At 30.5% G+C, this 24,865-nt stretch overlaps 1 pseudogene across 1 annotated transcript; it reads left to right on the forward strand.

Moving 5' to 3' along the window:
• The first annotated feature begins 1,125 nt into the window (after positions 1-1,125).
• LOC143226962 (uncharacterized) lies at positions 1,126-19,998 on the forward strand (annotated as a pseudogene). The gene is made up of 9 exons (XR_013014817.1): positions 1,126-1,189; positions 1,872-1,973; positions 7,248-7,345; positions 7,566-7,723; positions 9,660-9,814; positions 10,617-10,695; positions 15,252-15,402; positions 16,555-16,703; positions 19,067-19,998. The product of XR_013014817.1 is annotated as an uncharacterized LOC143226962 (transcript).
• The last annotated feature ends 4,867 nt before the right edge of the window (positions 19,999-24,865 follow it).

Below are 24,865 nucleotides of genomic sequence, written 5' to 3' on the forward strand. Positions count from 1 at the left end.
CCTGAAGATGACCTAAGAATGTCGAAACTTTGTTCTGTACTTTATTTTAGTTAAATTTTAATAACCAGCCGTCTGGAGAATACGTTCTAGAATACACCTTTCCATGATATAGAGCTCCTGTGTTTGTATTCGATATATGTGTATTTTAAAAATATTTAATATCCTGTCTCTTCAATAATGTAGAAGAAAACGTCACTTTCACCAGTGTTACATCAAACAATAGTAAATGTATTTATTATATATGTTATTGTACGGCTAGATAATGTGAAGACATGACAGTTTTAATTTACACAGTGAGTACAAAACACATTCACACTAATGGTACGTTTCATACTTTCCACTACGATATAGGTTTATCTCTCTTCGTTTAACTTGTATTAAGGGTTACTGATTTGAGGTGAAATTCTCCTAAATAATTGTAATCCAAAAACACACGTTAATCAAAGACCTTAACCCTGAAAATTAAACGATACTTGGTTATTATAATGTTACGTATTCAAACCTTGTGTTTTGTGTTATTAAAATATCATTTTATAATTTGTGTTTTTAGTTTATTAGTTTAATATTTTCTATTTTTTTCTTGCTTACAATATATTTCAGAGTTAAAACAATGGTCATTTCTTCAATAATATATTCGTTGTGAGAAGCCAACATTTATTTTATTCAAAGTCTGTACATGAATCTTTCTGACTGTCTTTTCAACTGTTGATACCTGAAGCTTGACGAACTTTCATTTATATCTATCACCTGTTTTAACTACTGGGTCCGAGATTATCATTCGTCACCCAAGTGTTTATCAGACTCAGCCAGGAAGTTCTCTCTAACCGGCAGACAAAATTGTTCGGTATGATCGAACGTCTCTTTGCTAGCAAATTTATCGGAATATTGCTAAACTTTAAACTGTTGTTTGAAATCCTAATACACGACAAATGATACAGTGGCATTTCTGGACTAAGAAAACAGCCATTACAAACGAGTATATCGTGAACCAGTGAACTTTGTCTGTGGGTTTCAACCGCCCACTAAGAGTTCAAAGGTGAAGTTATGCAATTTCTAGCCTACAAAGTATTTTCAAACAAGAAATTACCATATTATATAATAATATCCAGAAATATTAAGTTCAATATGGATATCTATTGTTGTGAATTAATTAAGAAGTATACAGATAAACCAATATATCGGTCTGACTGTAGGTCCACACTGATATGAACATAGTGTAATAATTAATCAGTTTGGTTAATCTAATTATTAACCAGTTTTGTTAGCCTAATAATTAACCATTTGAGTTAATCTAATAATTAATCAGTTTGGTTAACCTAATAATTAACCATTTCAGTTAATCTAATAATTAACGTTTTAAGTTCATCTAATAATTAATCACTTAGGTTCATCTAATAATTAACTGTTTAGTCTACTTTAATAATTAACTGTTTAGTCTAATCTAATAATTAATCGTTTTGAATTAATTTAATAACTATTCAGTTCGGTTAATCTAGTAATTAATCAAACGAGTTTCGTCAGTGTAATCCATATTTTCATTGACGTATTTAGGTACATTGTGTTTATTGTTACATACAATACAGGTAGACAGTTTGTGTTTAATGTAATTTATAAGACTTTTGTAGTGTTTTTGTTTCTTGTTACTTACAATACAAGTTCATCTTTACAGCGTAAGCTATTACCGTATGCTAGTGTCACCTTACTATTTATCATGTTCTGTCCTCAAGATACCTATAACCGTATTCTACTGACATCACACTAGTTGTATTCTACAGACGCTTTACTGAAGACAAGTGATTATTTACGCATCTGTTTATTACAAGAAGAATTGAATACATTTTTAGTGACTAACTGATTTTCTCTATTTCCAGTCAGCTACGACGTATCCTGTTCTAGCTCTCTAATGAAGGTTGTTGTTACGATCAATGACGCACGCGCAGTGGTTTACCTGGACAAGCTTAAAGGCTATCCAGGTTGGTTTAATATAAACAGAAATTCGAGATTATCTTACGTTTCACACTATTTGTACCTTTAAATAACGTTACACATTGTTTGTAAAATTAAATATAATTCCATTATTACACTGTCTATACTTTTTGTTAGGTATTAATTTTACTTTCAAAAACTTACGAAGAAGTTTTAACACAAAGCTGAAATTAGGTAAACGGTTTATTGTGTTTATAAAAGTTCAATGGTTGTCTTATAACTTATACGACTTGAATAATGATAATTAAAGGTTAACTCATTAATTATAGACTTGAATGATAATAATTAAAGGTTATCTCATTAATTATAGACTTGAATAATAATAATTAAATGTTATCTCATTAATTATAGACTTGAATGATAATAATTAAAGGTTATCTCATTAATTATAGACTTGAATGATAATAATTAAAGGTTATCTTATTAATTATAGACTTGAATGATAATAATTAAAGATTATCTAATTAATTATAGACTTGAATGATAATAATTAAAGGTTATCTCAGTACTTGAATGACAACTTGAAACGTTACGTTTATTACTAAACTAACACTAGGATGTTAATTAAGTTAAATGTTTCAATAAATTTTTAACTTTGGTGTGAACATTATGATCCAGTTATCTTACACAGCACTTTAATTTGTATCAAGTTTTATGTTACACAGCACTATAATTTGTATCAAGTTTTATCTTACAGAGCACTATAATTTGTATCAAGTTTTATGTTACACAGCACTATAATTTGTATCAAGTTTTATCTAACACAGCACTATAATTTGTACCAAGTTTATTTATGCAGCTGTTCACGAATCGTTTATTGTGCTTTAAAGTTATGTTAATAGAACTTTCTATCATGTGTGGATGTATAGGTCTCAAAGATAATTTTATATAGATAGCTTATTAGATGTTGTTTTTGTTTTGTTTTTTTAATTTTGTGCAAAGACATACGAGAACTATCTGCGCTAGCCGTCCCTAATTTAGCAGTGTAAGACTAGAGAGAAGGCAGCTAGTTTTCACCACCCACCGTCAGCTTGTGCTACTCTTTTACCAACGAATAGTGGAATTGTCTGTCACGTTATAACGGCCCCACGACCGATCGCAAGATCATGTTTGGTGCTAAATAGATATAAATTGAGTGTTTGTGAGTTTTCTGTAGAGTATGTAAAGTGCTGGATTTAAAAAAAAATGAATTACCATATATTGTACTTTAATAACAGTTTGTTTGTTTGTGGTTGAGCACAAACATGTGTGTTATGCCAACAATGGGTATAGAATCGTGGTTCCTAATGTTATATGTCTGCAGAGATACCGTTCTGTTACTGCTGTAATAAAATAGTTAATGAGAATAGTTTATCTGTTTTATTATATTCTAAAGGATACAACTGTGTGAGGAACATTTCTGTATGTTTGGCTTGTACATATATTACTTTAAAACAAGTGGGCTGTGTGCTGTTTGTGTATTGTTGAAATTCATCACCAGCAAGTCCGAAGCTCCTAATCTAAATAATCCTACCCGTCCATACGTGTAACACTTGATTCATAAAAATAACATTCAAGTTTATTTCAATAGATGGAAGTCGTGAAGCCATTTGTTGGAGAAACGTTCCTACTTTAAACCAACGTCGTGTTATTTTTGTTTTTCAGACAAAGCCACACAAATGTACATTACTCTAATTTGACTAGATAAACTGCACTCTACCGATAGGTTCTGCTAACTATTGGGCCAACAACTAGGCTCAAGTACTGTTGAAAGGCTTTTTACTGTTGAATTGAGTTCAGCAAGTTATGTAATCCATACTTACTTGTCGTGTGTTTACTTTACTGTTCTGCTAATTTCAGCAAATTACGTAATCCATACTTACTTGTCGTGTGTTTACTGTACTGTTGTGCTGATTTGAGAAAGTTATGTAATCCGTACTTACTTGTCGTGTTTTTACTGTACTGTTGTGCTGATTTCAACAAGTTATGTAATCCATACTTACTTGTCGTGTGTTTACTCTACTGTTGTGCTGATTTCAACAAGTTATGTAATCCATACTTACTTGTCGTGTGTTTACTGTACTGTTGTGCTGATTTCAACAAGTTATGTAATCCATACTTACTTGTCGTGTGTTTACTGTACTGTTGTGTTGATTTCAACAAGTTATGTAATCCGTACTTACTTGTCCTGTGTTTACTGTACTGTTGTGTTGATTTAAACAACAAGTTATGTAATCCGTAAATTTACTTTGTCGTATGTTTACTGTACTGTTGTGATAATTATAACAAGTTATGTAATCCGTACTTACTTGTCGTGTGTTTACTGTACTGTTGTGCTGATTTAAACAACTTATGTAATCCGTACTTACTTGTCGTTTGTTTACTGTACTGTTGTGATAATTATAACACGTTATGTAATCTTACTTACTTGTCGTGTGTTTACTGTACTGTTGTGATAATTATAACACGTTATGTAATCTTACTTACTTGTCGTGTGTTTACTGTACTGTTGTGATAGTTATAACAAGTTATGTAATCCATACTTACTTGTCGTGTGTTTACTGTACTGTTGTGATAATTATAACAAGTTATGTAATCCATACTTACTTGTCGTGTGTTTACTGTACTGTTGTGATAATTATAACAAGTTATGTAATCTTACTTACTTGTCGTGTGTTTACTGTACTGTTGTGATAATTATAACAAGTTATGTAATCTTACTTACTTGTCGTGTGTTTACTGTACTGTTGTGATAATTATAACAAGTTATGTAATCTTACTTACTTGTCGTGTGTTTACTGTACTGTTGTGATAATTATAACACGTTATGTAATCTATCTTACTTGTCGTGTGTTTACTGTACTGTTGTGATAATTATAACAAGTTATGTAATCTTACTTACTTGTCGTGTGTTTACTGTACTGTTGTGATAATTATAACACGTTATGTAATCTATCTTACTTGTCGTGTGTTTACTGTACTGTTGTGATAATTATAACAAGTTATGTAATCCATACTTAATTGTCGTGTGTTTGCTACATAAATGTACTGTTGTGATAATTATAACAAGTTATGTAATCCATACTTACTTGTCGTGTGTTTACTGTACTGTTGTGATAATTATAACACGTTATGTAATCTTACTTACTTGTCGTGTGTTTACTGTACTGTTGTGATAATTATAACACGTTATGTAATCCGTACATACTTGTCGTGTGTGTTTACTGTACTGTTGTGATAATTATAACACGTTATGTAATCTTACTCTACTTGTCGTGTGTTTACTGTACTGTTGTGACAATTATAACACGTTATGTAATCCATACTTACTTGTCGTGTGTTTACTGTACTGTTGTGATAATTATAACACGTTATGTTATCCATACTTACTTGTCGTGTGTTTACTGTACTGTTGTGATAATTAAAACACGTTATGTAATCCGTACTTACTTGTCGTGTGTTTTACTGTACTGTTGTGATAATTTTAACACGTTATGTAATCCATACTTACTTGTCGTGTGTTTACTGTACTGTTGTGATAATTATAACAAGTTATGTGATCCGTACTTACTTGTCGTGTGTTTACTGTACTGTTGTGATAATTATAACAAGTTATGTGATCCATACTTACTTGTCGTGTGTTTACTGTACTGTTGTGATAAGTATAACACGTTATGTAATCTTACTTACTTGTCGTGTGTTTACTGTACTGTTGTGATAATTATAACACGTTATGTAATCCATACTTACTTGTCGTGTTTACTGTAAATTGTTGTGATAATTATAACAAGTTATGTAATCCGTACTTACTTGTCGTGTGTTTACTGTACTGTTGTGATAATTATAACACGTCATGTACTCCATACTTACTTGTCGTGTGTTTACTGTACCGTTGTGATAATTATAACACGTTATGTAATCTTACTTACTTGTCGTTTGTTTACTGTACTGTTGTGATAATTATAACACGTTATGTAATCTTACTTACTTGTCGTTTGTTTACTGTACTGTTGTGATAATTATAACACGTTATGTAATCCATACTTACTTGTCGTGTGTTTAATATACTGTTGTGATAATTTTAACAACAAATATTTATTTTTCATTTATTTGTTCCAGTTTTATTGTGAATGTTTGTTTGTTAATAAGTTGTGCATGTCTGTTAGACCTTCCTAAGTTTAACTGATAGACTAGAAACAAGGTTGTTTGTCAACTAAAAGAAAAAAACAACACCCGCCAACTTTGAAGCTACCCTTTATCAACAAATAATAGAACTACCGTCCATGCTGTACCGCTTCCAAGGATGAAAATGGTTGCGAGATATGATTGGTAATTAGCACATGGACGGTAAAAGCCAACAAAGAGATGGCCCTACTTCTGATCTAAACCAAAACGGACTGTTCTCAACATTTTCAAACAACAGATATATTTATCGGTTTCGCCTGCCACTCGCCCTCAGTGGCTTATCGATACGTTTGCAGACGCACTATACTAAACATCGGGTTTCAATACACGTGTAGCAGAACACAAATAGCCCAATATGTATGTTTGTTTTAACAAATAAACTGGATATATGTCGGTCCAGGTTCGAGTTTTGAATGAACACATGAAAGAAAGTTCCTTTGACTAATCCCATAAAATGAGCTTTCCTTGAAGCAACATCTGGAATGTTTGTTGTTGTTTGTATTTTAAACTATTTATACTATTAGATAATACACTATTCGTAGATTATCTACTTCTTACGCTAATAACTCATTAAATAAATTGGACACAAACTCACGTACACTTGAAAAATTTTGAGAGTTTCTATGAAACAATACAAATCAAGTTTAGATTTGAAATTTTCAAGAGAATAAGGAAATTAAAAAAATAGGATAAATTTTCGTATTTGTTCTGGAGGGTTTTAACTCGAACCTATTTAATATTTACACCTGTAGTTTATTTCTATCTTCAAGTATTTGTTCTGGAGGGTTTTAGCTCGAATCTATTTAATATTTACATCCGTGGCTTATTTCTTTCTTCAAGTATTTGTTCTGGAGGGTTTTAACTCGAACCTATTTTATTATTTATACCTGCGGTTTATTTTCTTCTCCTTACAATTATCACAATAATAAACGTCTGTCTTCAACTTTCTCTCTTGAAAAAAAGCGTTCTGCATTATTGTACGAATGCTGTTTACCACATCTTACCAACACTGACGTTCTATTTTTAAAAATTCTTAACAAATGGTGAACATTTATTTTCCATACTCTATTCTGATGGTTTTGGTTTCTTTTTATCAGACTGTCAGCCAGAAATGAACGCCGGTCGAGCAACGTTTTACCTTCCTCTACACAACATCAACGCCTGTGGTACAATCCGTGTCCTGAACAAGATGACGGTAAATCACCATCGTGACTTTTACCCACACCTTTTCAACTTCCTACTTAAAGCGTATATTAAGGGCTTAATTTTAGATGTAATAAATCCACCTGGTTTTAAATACGACAATAGAAAACAATAATACTATAATAAACTATTATAAATTATATATAACGTCACTGCATCTTTTATTATTGTTTTTTCCAATTTGTTAACGAAGAAATTCTTTTCGGAAACAGGGACAGAGAATTTTCTATCATAGGGTTGTCATTGACCACCAGATGAAGCCAAATGAGATTATCTTGGTGAAGTGTGCTATAACCAGCGGACATTACCAGTTATCTTGGAATAATAAAACAAAAGGAAATGTTCTTCCTGAAAACTTTGTTGAACCCGAGTGAGTTATTTAATCACTCAAGTTAAGAGTTTTGTTTACTGTTGGTTTTGCTCTTTATTTAACACGTGTTTCTAAGTCAATTAATGATATCAGAGCAAAGGTTTTAAACTCAAACACAAAAAAAAAAAAAAATGCTATGGCTTTTAAACGATGTTTTCTTTTTCTAAATTTAATTACCCAAACAAAACACAATTCAGAATTACACAATAATACAACAATACCAACAGCGACAGTAAAATGTGAAGTACACAATCATACAACAATACAAAAAAGCGACAGTAAAAAATGTGAAGTACACAATAATACAACAATACAAACAGCGACAGTAAAAATGTGTGAAGTACACAATAATACAATACAAAAACAGCGACAGTAAAATGTGAAGTACACAATAATACAATACAAACAGCGACAGTAAAAAATGTGATGTACACAACTCATACAACAATACAAAAAGCGACAGTAAAAAAAATACCACAATGTGAAATACACAATAATACAACAACACAAAAAACAGCGACAGTAAAAATGTGAAGTGTACACAATAATACAATACAAACAGCGACAGTAAAAATGTGAAGTTCACAATAATACAAACAATATAAACAGCGACAGTAAAAATGTGAAGTACACAATAATACAATACAAACAGCGACAGTAAAAAATGTGAAGTTCACAATAATACAACAATATAAACAGCGACAGTAAAAATGTGAAGCGTACACAATAATACAACAATACAAACATCGACAGTGAAAATGTGAAGTCACAATATTACAACAATACAAACAGCGACAGTAATATATGTGAAATAATACAATAATAACACAACAATACTAACAGCGACAGTAAAAATGTGAAGTACACAATAATAATACAATAAAAACAACGACAGTAAAAATGTGAAGTCAATACACAATAATACAACACAAACAGCGACAGTAAAAATGTGAAGTTCACAATAATACAACAAATACAAACAGCGACAGTAAAAAAATGTGAAGTCACACAATAATACAACAATACAAACAGCGACAGTAAAATGTGAAGTACACAATAATACAACAATACAAACAGCGACAGTAAATATGTGAAATACACAATAATACAACAATACAAACAGCGACAGTAAAATGTGAAATAATATCAATAATAAATAAAATAATACAAACAGTGACAAACAAAAAATGTGGAAGCACACAATCCACAAACAGCAGCAGTAAAAAATATGAAGTAATACACAATAATACAACAATACAAACAGCGACAGTAAAAATGTGAAGTACACAATAATACAACAATACAAACAGCGACAGTAAAATGTGAAATACACAATAATACAACAATACAAACGTCGACAGTAAAAAAAATGTGAAATACACAATAATAAATAAAATAATACAAACAGTGACAAACAAAATGTGGAAGTACACAATAATACAACAATACAAACATCGACAGTAAAATGTGAAGTACACAATAATACAAACAGCAACAGTAAAATGTGAAGTACACAATAATACAACAATACAAACATCGACAGTAAAAATGTGAAGTACACAATCATACAACAATACAAAAGCGACAGTAAAATGTGAAGTACACAATAATACAACAATACAAACAGCGACAGTAAAAATGTGAAGTACACAATAATACAATACAAACAGCGACGGTAAAAATGTGATGTACACAATCATACAACAATACAAAAAGCGACAGTAAAAATGTGAAATACACAATAATACAATACAAACAGCGACAGTAAAAATGTGAAGTATACAACAATACAATAGAGACGATCAAAATGTGAAGATTTTTATAACATTTCAAGATAAACGTTTACCTACACTTTGGAATATATTTTATACAATATTTTCTAATCAAAACATATTTTCAATTAGTGAGATTTATAAGAAACGATTTTTTTTTGCAGGCAAGTCAATATCACCAACAACATTGTTGCCCGGGCACCTCTTCCTTTTCTTAACGTTGCCTTCAAGCAAAGAGGCAAAATTCTTGACACAACATTGAACGTGAAACCTGGAACATCTTTGGAAATGTTAATTTACTTAGATGAGAAAATCGCGAGTGAGTTGGACATTGGCGTTAGAATTGGACATTAGACTTAAGGTTTGACATTAGAGTTAGACTTTGACATTCGAGTTAAAGTTGGACATTGCCGTTAAAGTTGGACATTACGCTTAGAAATGGACTTTAGATTTAGAGCTGGACAATGCAATTACAGTTGGATACTAGTATCAGATTGTGTATTCCTGTTTCTATTGATATACATCTGTATGTTCCTGTTTCTATTGATATACATCTGTATGTTCCTGTTTCTATTGATATACATCTGTGGATACCTGTTTCTATTGATATATATCTTTTGATTCCTGTTTCTGTCGATACACATCTGTATATTCCTGTTTCTATTGATACACATCTGTATGTTCCTGTTTCTATTGATATACACCTGTATAGTTTTATTTCTATTGATATACCTCTGTGGATACCTGTTTCTATTGATATACATCTTTGATTCCTGTTTCTATTAATACACATCTGTATATTCCTGTTTCTATTGATACACATCTGTATGTTCCTGTTTCTATTGATATACATCTGTATATTCATGTTTTTTGATAAACATCTGTATATTCCTATTTATATCGATAAATATCTGTATATTCCTGTTTCTAATGATATATATCTGGGATTCCTCTTTCTACAGGAATACTGTTTGCATTCTGATATGCTAAGATATGATAATACCTTACACTTTCTAATTTTATAAACGACATTATTTATTGACACTTAAACTTAGTAATATGTATATTGTCTTAAAACAGGCAAGAACGAAATTAATACAACATGTATTGAATCCTTTCAGCAACATACGGCCTTCTTACAAGTTATCTGAAAGTTACTGATCTTCAACATGAACAGGAAGAAGTCATCATCATGAATGGGTAAGACGAATACAATGATGTATTCTGAAGAGTAATCACAATTAAATTAGGTATTGCAATGGCGTATTCTGTGAAGTTATAATTATTAAATTAGGTATTACAGTGAAGTATACTGTGATGTTATCATTATTAAATTAGGTATTACAGGAATGTGTTATATAAAGTTGTCACTATTAAATAAGGATCACAGTAATGTATTCTGTGAATATATCATTATTACATTAGGTATTACAGAGCTATATTATGTGAAGTTATCTTCTGACTCCATACTGAGACCCTGCATTCATGACCTAAAGTTAGTTATCTTCGTAGTTTTAATGACTCCTTACTAAGACATTCTACCCACTAATACGTCACTGCAATACCTAATTTAATAATGACAACTTAACACAATACGCCACTATAATACCTTATTATTAATGATAACTTCACAGAATACACCACTGCAAAAGTATGATTATTAAATTAGTTATTACAGTGGTTTATTTTGTGAAGTTATCTTTATTAAATTAAGGTATTAGAGTGGTGTATTTTCAGAAGCTATTATTAATAACTAGGTAATATAGTGGTGTATTCAGTAAAGTTATCATTATTAAATTAGGTATTATATTGGTTTATCCAATGAAATTATAATTATTAAATTAGGTATTACAATGGTGTATCCTTTAAGTTATCATTAATAATTAGGTATTACAGTAGAGTATTCATTGAAGATATCATTACTAAATAAAGTATTACAAAGATGTATTACAGTGCTGTATTCTGTGAAGTTATCATTATTAATTTAAAATGCTATTACAGTGATATATTATGTTAAGTTATCATTATTAATACTTCATACTAAATCCCTGCATCCTGTACGCATGACCTCTAGTTAGTTACCATGGAAGTTATTCTGACTCCTTACAAAGACATTCCACCTATGACCTATATAACTTCACAGAATACGTCAATGTAATACCAAATTTAATAATGATAACAGAATACAACACTATAATACTTAATTATTAATGATAATTTCATATAATACACCACTGTAAAATTGTCATTATTGAATTGAGTATTACAGTGATGTATTTTGAAGTTATGATTATTACATTATTTTATGACCGTGGTGTATTCTCTCAAGCTATTATTAAAAAATCAGGTATTACCGAGGTGTATATTCTGTTAAGTTATCACCATTGAATTAGTTATTATAGTGGTGTATTCTGAGAAGTTATCAATAATAATTAGGTATTCCAGTGAAGCATTTTGTGAAGTTACCATTAGTAACTAAGTATGAGATTGTTGTATTCTCTTACGTTGTCATTATTAAATTAGATAAATATTCTATGAAGTTATCATTATTAAATTAAGAATTACAATGGTGTATTCTCTGGACTTATCATTATTAAACTAGGTAGTATAGTGGTGTATTCTGTGAAGTTAACATTAATAATTACGTATTCCAGTGGTGTATTTGTGATGTTACCATTAATAATTAGGTATTACAGTGGCGTATTCTGTGAAGTTATTGTTATTAAAGAAGGCTTACAGAGGTGCATTCTGTAAAATTATTTGTAATAATTAGGAATTACAGTGGTGTATTTTGTGATGTTACCATTAATAATTAGGTATTACAGTGGCGTATTCTGTGAAGTTATCGTTATTAAAGAAGGCTTACAGAGGTGCATTGTGTAAAATTATTTGTAATAATTAGGAATTACAGTGGTGTATTTTGTGAAGTTACCATTAATAATTGGGAATTACAGAGGTGTATCCTGTTAAGTTATCAATAAAAAATTGTAATAAAGAGGTGTATTATGTGAAGTTATCACTAATAATAGTGTATTATAGTGGTGTATTTTGTGAACTTCTGTTAATAATTACTTATTAAAGTGGTATATGCTGGGAAGATATTATTACTAAATGAAGTATGACAATGGTGTACTAAAGTGCTGTATTCTGTGAAGTTATCATCATAAAATTACGGAATTATAGTCGTGCATTCTGTGAAGTGATCATTATTAAATTACAGAATTATATTCGTCTATTCTATAAAGTTATCATTATTAAATTAGGTTTTTAACTGGTGTATCCTGTGAAGTTATCTTTATTAAGAAATGTATTACAGTAGTGTATATTGTGAAGCTACCATTAATAATTAGGTATTACAGTGGTGTATTTTGTGAGGATATCATTACTAAATTAGGTATTACAATGGTATGTTACACTGCTGTATTCTTTGAAGTTACGATTATCAAGTTACGGAATTACCATCGTGTATTCTGTAAAGTTATCATTATGAGATTACTCATTTCAAGTGTAATCTTAAAGGCATCATTATTATATTAGTTATTACAGTCTTATATTCTGTTAAGTTATCATTATTAAATTAGGTATTATAGTGCTGTGTTCTGCGACGTTATCTTATTAAGTGAAGAAATTAGAGTTTTGTATTCTTTGAAGTTATCATTATTAAATTATGTAAAACAGTATTTATTATGTTAAGTTATCATTTTTAAATTAAATATGGCAGTGGTGTACACTGTAATATTGTCATTATTAAATTTATTACAGTGTGATATTCTGTGAAGCTATTATCAATATTTTCGTATTACAGTTGTGTATTTTGTTAAGTTATTATTAATAATTAGGTATTACATTGGTGTATTCTGTAAATTTATCATTGTTAAATTAGGTATTACAGTGGTGTAATATGTAAAGTTATCATTATTAAATCAAGGAATTACACTGGTTTATTCGGTGAAGGTATAATTAATGATTAGGTATTACAGTGGTGTATTCTGTCAAATTTACATTATTTAATTAAGTATTACAGTGCTGCAGTCTGTAAGCTATGGTTATTAATTGAATGAATTACAGTAGACTATTGTGTAAAGCTATTATTATTAAGTTAGGTATTATAGTGGTGTACACTGTGATATCATCACTATTAAATGAGTATTACAATGGTGTACACCGTGATGTTATCATTAGTAATCAGTATAACTGTGATGTATTAGGTGAAGTATTCATTTTCAAATTATGTAACACAGTATGGAAGTGGTGTACACTGTAATAGTACAGTTGGTATTCTGTGAAGTTATAATTACTAAATTAGGTATTACAGTAGTGTATTCTATAATATTATCATTATTAAATTAGTTATTAAAGTGGAGTATTCTGTGAAGTTATCATTATTAAATCATGTATTACAGCAGAATATTCTGTGAAGTTATTGTTATTAAATAAAGATTTAGTGGAGTATTCCGTGAAAATATCATTATTAAATTAGATATTACAGTGGTGTATTCTGTGAAATTATCATTGATAACTAGGTTTTCCATTAGTGTATTTTGTAAAGTTAACATTAGTAATTAGATATTACGGTTGTGAATTCTGTTAAGTTATTATTATTAAATTATGGTAATACAGTGGTGTATTTTGTAAAATTATCATTATAAAATTCAGTATTACAGTCCTATATTCTGTGATGCAATCGTTATTAAGTGAAGGAATTAAAGTTTTGTATTATTTGATGTTATCATTATTAAATCATTTACACTTGTTAAATATTACACTTGTTTATTCTTTAACGTGATCATTATTAAATTAGGTATTGGAGTCTTGTATTCTGTGAAATTATCTTTATTAAATTAGGTATTACAGTGGTGTATTCTGTGAAGTTATCATTTTTAAATTAGGTATGGCAGCGATATACACTGTTATATTGTCATTATTAAATAAGTATTTAAATGATGTATTGTGAGAAATTATCATTAAAATTTGGTATTACAGTGGTGTAATATGTTATCATTTTAAATTAGCTATTACAGTAGTGTATTCAGTGAAGTTATTATTATGAATTAAGTAAGACAGTGGCGTATTCTCTGAAGTTATCATTTTTAAGTTAGATATTACCATGATGTACATTGTGGTGTTGTCATTATAAAATAATTATTACAGTGGTGTATTCTTTGAAGTTATTATTATGAATTAGGTAAGACAGTGGCGTATTCTCTGAAGTTATCATTTTTAAGTTAGATATAGCCATGGTGTACATTGTGGTGCTGTCATTATAAAATAATTATTACAATGGTGTATTCTTTGAAGTTATTATTAATAATTTTGTACTACAGTTTTGTATTCTGTAAAGTTATCATTATATAATTAGGTATTGCAGTGTAGTACTCTGTGAAGTTATTATTATTAAAGTAGGTATTACAGTGGTGTATTCTGTTAAATTATCATTAATAATTAGGTATTATACTCTTGTATTCTGTTAAGTTTTCATTATTAATTTGGGTTATATTTAAGTTATCATTATTAAATTAGGTATTAAAGTGGTGTATTCTGTGAAGTTATCATTTTTAATATGGGTGTTACATTAGTGTATTTCTTGAAGCTATCGTAAATAATTAGGTTTTGTAGTGGTGTATTCTGTGGTATTAAGTTTATTGTGTTGATATCAATATCAAATCAGGTACTAAACAGGTTGATTATGTGTTGTTATTATTATTAAATAAAGTATTTGTGTACAGTAGGTTTTTATTAGTTTTTTTAATCACCAGCTGCTCTATTGATTCGTACATTTTCGGTAATTTTTATTCCTCCGACGATGGGAACATGTTGTCTGCCAAGTTGAGGGCCTTCAAATTTCCTTTATCTTATTATGTCCTGTTTGTTGGAACTGTGAACATTTGTCTCAAGAAATGTCAAAAGGTATGAAATATTACCTCTGACTGGTAAGTGTTCACATATTTGTTTTGAACTTTTAATACATCATAATTATCAAAGTTATTTTTAAGTAAGATGTTTATCTTATAACTGGTAAGTCTAACTGTGTAATAATATGACATCTACTTGTAGAAATTAAGTAGTTAAGAAATTAACAAGGCGAACTTCATTAAAAACACCCAAAAATGTATTTATTTATTAGATCCTGTAATTAACAAACATATCTTACAGTTCTAACAAACTTAAAGTAATATGTTTATACGTATATATGTTATGATACTCGAAAGTAAAGCTCATATTAAACCACAGTTGCGCAGAAACGAAAATATGTTATTCTATACCTGGGTAACGTGTTCGTCATGAGGCTTGTGAGTTAAATGGTGAATTACTTAAAGTAAATGAAAAAAACAAAACAAACCTTAACCTGAATGCAGTTCTTGGTTACTTTCAATTATTTGTTTATTCAAGCAAGATGGCGCTGTACGTAAACCTGGAACAGCTCACAACGGACGACGTACAATAGATAGCATGAACATACATAATTACGTGAACTCAAATCATAAAGCGAGTTACTATTTGGAAAGAACTTAACTAAAACACGGGCTAATTACTTCTGTAATCTAATGCGATTGACAGTTAATAATTTTTTTCATTTCATAACTTCCGTTATCAAAAGTGGAAAATTATAAACATTTGTACAAGATATAGAATCATATTATTTCTGATACATTCTAAACATTCATCTTAAATGGAACTACTCTGTTCCTACACAGAATCATCGGATACAGCACGTGAAAACCGGTCATTCTATCCCATCAGCAAAGAATATTTCGATAATGATAGATATTAAAAGATAAAGAAGAACCTATAATAACAGCTTGACCGCCTTCTCCAGCGGTAACAATTATAATTTCTTTACGTAATTTCTACCGTACATTGTATCATTTACGCAACATTTCAGTTCTTCACATTACTTTGAATTGAAACAAATATCTTAGGAATATAAAACTTACCCGATACGTATGATGTTTCTTTCACTTGTGATTTATTGTTGGATAAACTTTCTCTCTTCTCAGATTAGCTCATTTTTTGAATTTAAGACAAAACTAATAGTATGTGATATATCTATTCCCTTAGGTTATTTGCGGACAGGATCAGTATGACTATGTGAGAAAAAAAGACAGATTCCCGACGAACTCCCTCCAGATCCAAACAAAATGTTTGAGGTAGAAATGACAGCTTTATGAAAGTGGAGTATACAACTTCTCACCTCCGTGGAAGCAACAGTTAGTCTCAAAATACCATTTGCAAAGATGCACTCTTTTCGTAAAGAAACAAAAGTGTGAAACATTTCAAACTGTATATACATTTAAGAATAAACATTTCTCATATACCTAGATATCCATACACATAACAGACACGACTAGTGATTTAACAAAGGCTTTATTTAACGACAGTAAATAAAACTATAATTACTAAGAAAAACATTGACAAAAAACGTACATTGTATTAAAATGATATTATTGTACTATAGCAGTTGTAATACTTATAATTTGTTTATTGTATTGTAAGTGATAGTATTGTACTATAATAGTTGTAATAGTTATGATTTGTTTATCGTATTGTAAGTGATATTATTGTACGATAATAGTTCTAATAGTTATGGTTTAGTTATTGTATTATAAGTGATATTGTCGTAGTGTAACAATTGTAATAGTTATGCTTTGTTTATTGTGTTATAATTGATACTATGATACAATAACAAATGTAATAATTATTATTTTTGTTGTAATGTAAATGATATTATTGTACTATAAAAGCTGTAACAGTTATGACTTGATTATTGTATTATAAGTATTATTATTGTACTATTACACTTGTAATAGTTATGAGTTTTATTGTTTTATAAGTGATATTGACTATAACAGTTGTAACAGTTATGATCTATTTATTGTATTTTAAGTGATAGTAGTGTCCTATAACAGTTATAAAAGATATGATTTCTTTATTATATTGTAAATGATATTATTTTACCATACCCGTTGGATAGTTAAGATATATTTATTGTATTATATGTGACATTATTGTACTCTAACAGTTCTAATAGTTATGGTTTGATTTTTTCTTTCAAAAGTTATATTGCTGTATTATAAGAGTGGTAATAGTTATGAGTTGTTTATTCTATTTTAAGTAATATTATTGCACTCTAAAAGTTGTAACATTTGTGATTTATTTATTGTATTATTAGTGACAGTATTGTACTATAATAGCTTTAATAATTATCATTTGTTTATTGTATTATATGTGTTGGTATTGTACTGTCACAGTTGTAATATTTATTATTTTTTTATTGAATTATAAGTGAAATTACTGACTATAACAGTTGCGATAGTTGTGATTTGTTTTCTATTAAAAGCTATAATGTTGAATTATAAGAGTTGTAATAGTTATGATTTGTTTATTCTGTTTTAAATAATATTATTGCACTATAAAAGTTGTAATATTTGTGATTTATTTATTGTATTATAAGTGACAGTGTTGTACTATAATAACGGTAATAATTATCATTTGTTTATTGTATTAGAAGTGTTAGTATTGCACTATAGAAGTTGTAATAGTTAATATTTGTTTATTGTATTATTAGTGATATTAGTGTACAATATCAGTTGTGATAGTTATGATATGTTTATTGAAGTATAAGTGATATTATTGACTATAACAGTTGTAGTAGTTATCATTTGTTTTCTGTATTGTAAATGGCATTATTGTACCATATCTGTTATAATAGTTATGATATGTTTATTGTATTATAAGTTATATTATTTTAGTATAGAATTTGCAGAATGTATTATTTGTGTATTGTATTAAAAAGAATATTATTGTAGTATAACAGCTCTAATAGTTATTATTTGTTTATTGTATTATAGTGATATTAATGTAATATAACAGTTTTAATATTTAATTTTTTATTTATTATAAATAATATTCTAGTAGTGTAAGAGTTGTAATAGTTATGATTTTTATTGTATTATACGTGATATTATGGTACTATAACAGCTGTAACAGTTATGATTTGTTTACTTTATTATTAGTATTAGCTTTGTACTATAACGGTTGTTATATTTATGATATGTTTATTGTATTGTAAGTAACATTATTGTACTATAATAGTTGTGATTTGTTTATTGTATTGTAAAGGATATTATTGTAGTATATCAGTTGTAAACATATAATTAATTTATTGTATTATAAGTGATACTTTGTACTATAACAGTTGTAATAGTTTTTTTATTGTATTATATTTGATACTATGGCACAATAACAGCTCCAATAATTATTATTTGTTTATTTTATTGTAAGTGATATTAATATGCTATAACATTTGTAATAATTTTCATTAGTTTATTATATTATAAGGGATATTATCGTACTATATTATTTGTAACAGTTACGATTTGTTTATTGTATTATAATTCATACTTTTGTTTTATAACAGTTGTAATAGTTATAATTTGTTTATTGTATTATAAGTGATAGTATTGTACTATAACAGTTGTAACACTTATGATTTGTTTATTGTCTTATAAGTGACAGTATTGTACTGTAACAGTTGTAATAGTTATGATTAATTCCTACTTCACTTTTTCAGGAAAGCTAATTAATTTTCACATGAAAAAACTTTCCTTCCTTGAAGACATGTTCTCAAGGTCTGCTGGCCCTTCCTCCTTTGTTACTGTCTTCTTATCTGCTACAATACTGGTTTTCCTGACAGGATATTAAGATGGCAGAGTCGACGTTTTTTACTTTGTTTTATGTGTGTGTTGACATGTCCATCAAACGTTTTCCTGAAACAGATATACTTTATTTATGTTTCACTACAAACAGTTTTCGTGTGTTGTTTTAGGTACTGAAACAATCCCAGTGCGGTTTGTTTTGTCTTCCTAATTACAAGAGACGTACAGCGTGAAAACTTTGTAAACTAAATCATACGAGGACAGTTTCCGAAAGGAGTGATATTTAGTTTTATTTTTACGAAATTAAAATGTGCTGTTTGTTTTAGCTATTATCGAACTTTGCAGATTCATGATGGTTTAGGACTTTTATAGCCCCTCAGTACTACAAGGAAAAGTTATGGAGTTGATTTTATATCTTTCACCACTTGGTTTTGTCGTAATTTATCAAACACCGGAAGACAAGTATGGTTTTGAGTGTTGACGTTGTAACCTCGTTTTATGTCAGTATTGATTAACAACAATAACTTTAACCTTCACATGTTGTCGTTCTGAAAACAATAGTACAGTAGATTTTATAGGTAGATAATTAAGCGGTCCTGCGATATTGTGAAATGTTTTTAATGTATACACTGTACTGATGCGACACTGAGGCCCAAGACGTTGGTAATATATGTATATTGTAGTAGGAAAACAGTTGGTGTTAAAATGTAAGTCTTACCGAACGGGTGTTTAAACTACGGTACTAAAGAATTATTGGAAGTAAGTTACAGCTCTGAGAGTTGGTGTGAAATAAAATAGATTAGTTTACCATATGATTCATGTTACTTTGTGTTTGTATCACAATTAATAAAACATAATCTTTGTTCGTTAATATGATGTATAACCAACTTGTCTCCTTCATTCAAACATATTAAACTTTTATGAATTTTTATAACATGATGTAAACATCTCGTGTTTTAAGTAATTTATAAAACTGACACAGTAAACATATTTATTGTTAAAAACATGTCAATATATCCTCCAACATCAACTGATGCATTTCTGTAAAGCAAGCTTAGATAAAGTTTATTAACTAAATACGACACTACATTATTTTTAAGGCAACTCCAAAGATCGTCGGTTGTTTAGAATATTGTAGAAAAATCTCTTTATATCCGCCTATTCGAAAGTTAGTTAACTGTGTTCATTTCACTTAATTCAAAGTCACCGAAAAGTTTTCGTATTACTCACTTCCAAATGGCCTGGCATGGCCAAGCGCGTAAGGCGTGCGACTCGTAATCCGAGGGTCGCGGGTTCGCGCCCGCGTCGCGCTAAATATGCTCGTCCTCTCAGCCGTGGGGGTGTATAATGTGACGATCAATCCCACTATTCGTTGGTAAAAGAGTAACCCAAGAGTTGGCGGTGGGTGGTGATGACTAGCTGCCTCTCTCTACTCTTACACTGCTAAATTAGGGACGGCTAGCACAGATAGCCCTTGAGTAGCTTTGTGCGAAATTCCAAAAAAAAAACAACAATACTTCCAAATATTTTAAAATCAGTTGACAAAACTAGTAATAAACCTGTCGGTATATTATTATTCACACAATTCTAAGAATTCCAATACAAAACAAAATTTCCCATTCAGCAGTTTAGGGTAAAACGAAGGATTTTAATAAAGTAGAGAAATATATTAACAACTTATTTAAGTGTTCCAGACGGTTAAACATGTGCATCTCTGGATGTAACATTTGATATTTCATGTTGTACGATAGTTTGATGTTTACATTACTCTAAGAATTGTGAAACAACGTTGTTACAAACTAATAATTGTCCTTCTAGTCTATCATAGCTGACTTAAGGTTGTACCTTAAAATTCAGGGTTTGATTCCTATAGTGACACAACTTCAGACTATGGTTGTACGAAGGGTTCTAGTTATTGTTGAAGACAGTGACATCTATTGACGTCACAGTAAGAATTCAACAGCATACAAAACTGTAACTGTTATTTGTTTACCATTTACCTATCAACAAGGACAAGAACCTAAACAAACAGAAAGCTGTGTTTTAGAAACACAGGGATCAAGCTCCTAATGTTAGTGTTCAGTTTTATCAGGATGAACAGGATAGATACAAATTGTTTTAGATAAACACAAACTGAACACAACGATGAAGTACTGACAACGAACTTGACGAACGATTGTCTAACAGCTGAACAAATAGACGGAACATTTGATTACAAGTTTTCAACATTATTAATACAAGATATTGTAGAAATATGCTAATAATATGAATTTTAACAAACTATCTAAAAACCATAAGAAACAAATAAAAGTGAAATACTCATAAGTTCAGGTCATATAAGAATATACCAGACACCATTCCTATTTTACCATAGGTAGAAACGTAATAATTAATGTTTAGTCCAGTTCACATTACGTTTATAAACCAAGCATTAGTGAATTCAACTTTTTCCGTCTATTATCGTAAGATTATGTAACATATCACAATTAGTGTTGGCTGGCGTTAACATGTTATCATCTATGTTAGCTGTATAGCTATCATCACTGTATAACACGTAATGAAGACCACAAAAGCGTAACAGAGGATAAATAACTGTATAATACACGTTATGAAGACACAGCGTAACATAGATGTCATTGTATAACACGTAATGAGAGACACTGTCGTAACAGAGATGTTACTGTATCAATACGTTATGAAGACACAGCGTAACAGAGATGTCACTCTATAACACGTAATGAAGACACAGCGTAACAGAGAGATGTCACTGTATAACACGTAATGAAGACACACAGTGTAACAGAGATGTTACTGTATAACACCTTATGAAGACACAGCGCGTAACAGAGATGTCACCATAACACACATAATGAAAAACACAGCAAGTAACAGAGGATGTTACGCGTATGTGACACGTTATGAAGACACAGCGTATACAAGACATGTTACTGTATAACGTGTTATGAAGACACAGCGTAACAGAGATGTCACTGTATAACGTGTAATGAAGACACTGACGTAACAGAGATGTCACTGTATAACGCGTGTAATAAACGACAAAGCGTAACAGCGTGTGTTACTGTATACCACTGTAATGAAGACACAGCGTAACAGAGATGTCACTGTATAACACGTAATGAAGACACGACGTAACAAGGATTTCCACTGTATAACACTGTAAAAAAGACACAGCGTAACAGTGGATCACTACCGTATAACACGTTATGAAGACCACAGCGTAACAGAGATTTCACTCTATAAATTACATGTAATGAAAACACAGTGTAACAGAGGATGTTGGTGTATATCAACACGTTATGAAGACACAGCGTATCAGAGATGTCACTGTATAACACGTAATGAAGACACGTGGCAATAACAGAGATGTCGCTTTCTGTATAACACGTTATGAAGACACAGCGTAACAACAGATGTCATTGTATAACACGTAATAAGGACACAGCGTATACAGAGATGTTACTGTATAACGTGTTATGAAGACACAGCGTATGTGAGATGTCAAGTCTTATAACACTGTAATGAAGACACACAGCTGTACCAGGAGATGTTACTGCATAAACACGTTATGAAGACACAGCTTAACAGAGATGTTTCTGTATAACACGTTATGAAGACACAGCGTAACAGAGATGTCATCATCGATGTTGGCTACAGTTAAAACAGTTTTACTAAATGATGTCTCGTTAACAGACTGAGATGTTTTACTACTTCTGAGCTTACACTTCAGTAGATCGTTAACAATATTTCTAAAGTTATGTACATACATTTCGTGTTTATATTAATTTATAGAAGTGCATCTCCACTGTCGTTCACTACGTGATATATAGAAAATGATATCAAATTAATATCACTATGTTATACTGTGTAGCATCTCTGAGCTATCCCGTGGTCTCTATTACGTAAGTTATACAACAATACCTATGTGCTAACCTATGTTCTTCATTACATGTGTTATACAATAATACCCCTGTAACTAACTCAGTGTTCTACATTTGTTATACACATAACTCTAGTGTTAACTGAGTCTTTGCGTTACGTGTAATACAGTAACATCTCTATTACGCCGTGTCTTCATTATTTGTTATACAGTGACATCTCTGTTACACTGTAACTTCATACAGTGACATTCTTGTTACGCTGTGTCTTTATTACGTGTTATACTAAAGTGACATCCTTGTTACAATGTCTTTATTTACGTTATACAGTAACATCTCTTTGTTACTAAATCTTTATTTCATGTGTTATACAGTGACATCTCTGTTATCGAATCTTCATAACGTGTTATACAGTAACATCTCTGTTGTTGTGGTCTGCTCTATATCGTGCCATGCAGTAACATCTCTAGAGCTTGCCAGGTCTCATTACGTAAGTAGTAGAGTAGATAACATCTCTGTTACGCTGTGTCTTCTCATATTATACAGTGCAGTCATTCTCTGTTACGCTGTGTCTCTCATAACGTGTCATACAATCAACATCCTGTGTTAATAAGCCAGGTTTTCATTATGTGTTTATGTAGAGTGACATCCTTGTTACGCTGCATACGGTGTGTCTTCATATATAACATATAACATCTCCGTTACTGTGGGTCTCATTGATGCGTTACAGTGAGACATCTCTGTTACGCTAAAATCTCTTACGTGTTATACAGACATCTCCCTGTTACGTAGCAGTGATCTCTCTCTGTCTTCAAACGTGTTATGCAGAAACATCTCTGTCAAGTTGTGACTCTCATAACGTGTTATGCAGTAACATCTCTGTTACGCTGTGTTTTCATTACGTGTTATAGAGTGACATCCTCTGTTATGCGGTGTCTTCATAACGTGTTATACAGTAACATCTCTGTTACAAGGCCAGGTGTCATTACGTTATACAATGACATCTCTCTGTTACGCTGGGTGTGTCTCTGAACGTAAGTTATACAGTGACATCTCTGTTACGCCTGTGTCTCTCATTACGTGTTATACAGTGAGACATCTCTGATACGCTGTGTCTTCATAACGCATGTTAATCTCAACATCCTCAGTTATGCCAGGTTTCATTATGTGTTATAGAGGAAATCTCTGCGCTGTAATCTCAACGTGTTATGCAAGTGACATCCTCTGTTACAGCTGTGGTCTTCATTATTGCATTATACAGTAACACCACTGTTGTTGCCAGGTTCTTTACGTGTTATACAGTGAAATCTCCCTCGTACATAAGTCGTACAGTGTTCTCTCATAACGTGTTATACAGTAACATCTCTGTTACGCTGTGTCTTCATAACGTGTTATACAGTAACATCTCTGTTAAGCTGTGTCTTCATTACGTGTTATACAGTGACATCTCTGTTACGCTGTGTCTCTCATAACGTGTTATACAGTAACATCCTTGTTACGCTGTGTTCATTATGTGTTAAGTGACAGTTACCTCCAGCCATATTGCAGGTCTCTCATAACGTGTTATACAGTGACATCTCTGTTATTACTGGGTTCTATTACGTGTTATTATGTTAGAAACATCTCTGTTATCTGTCTCCCTTCATAACGTGTTATACAGTAACATCTCTGTTACGCTGTGTCTCTACTACGCAAGTTATGGAAGTGACATCTCTGCGGTGTGTCTTCATGCAAGTCTGGCGTGTTACGTGCAACATCCTGTTACGCTGGTTCCATTACGTGTTATACAATGACATTCTGTTACGCTTGTGTCTCATT

Source organism: Tachypleus tridentatus, chromosome 9, assembly GCF_004210375.1.
Source record: "Tachypleus tridentatus isolate NWPU-2018 chromosome 9, ASM421037v1, whole genome shotgun sequence".
NCBI lineage: Eukaryota > Metazoa > Arthropoda > Merostomata > Xiphosura > Limulidae > Tachypleus > Tachypleus tridentatus.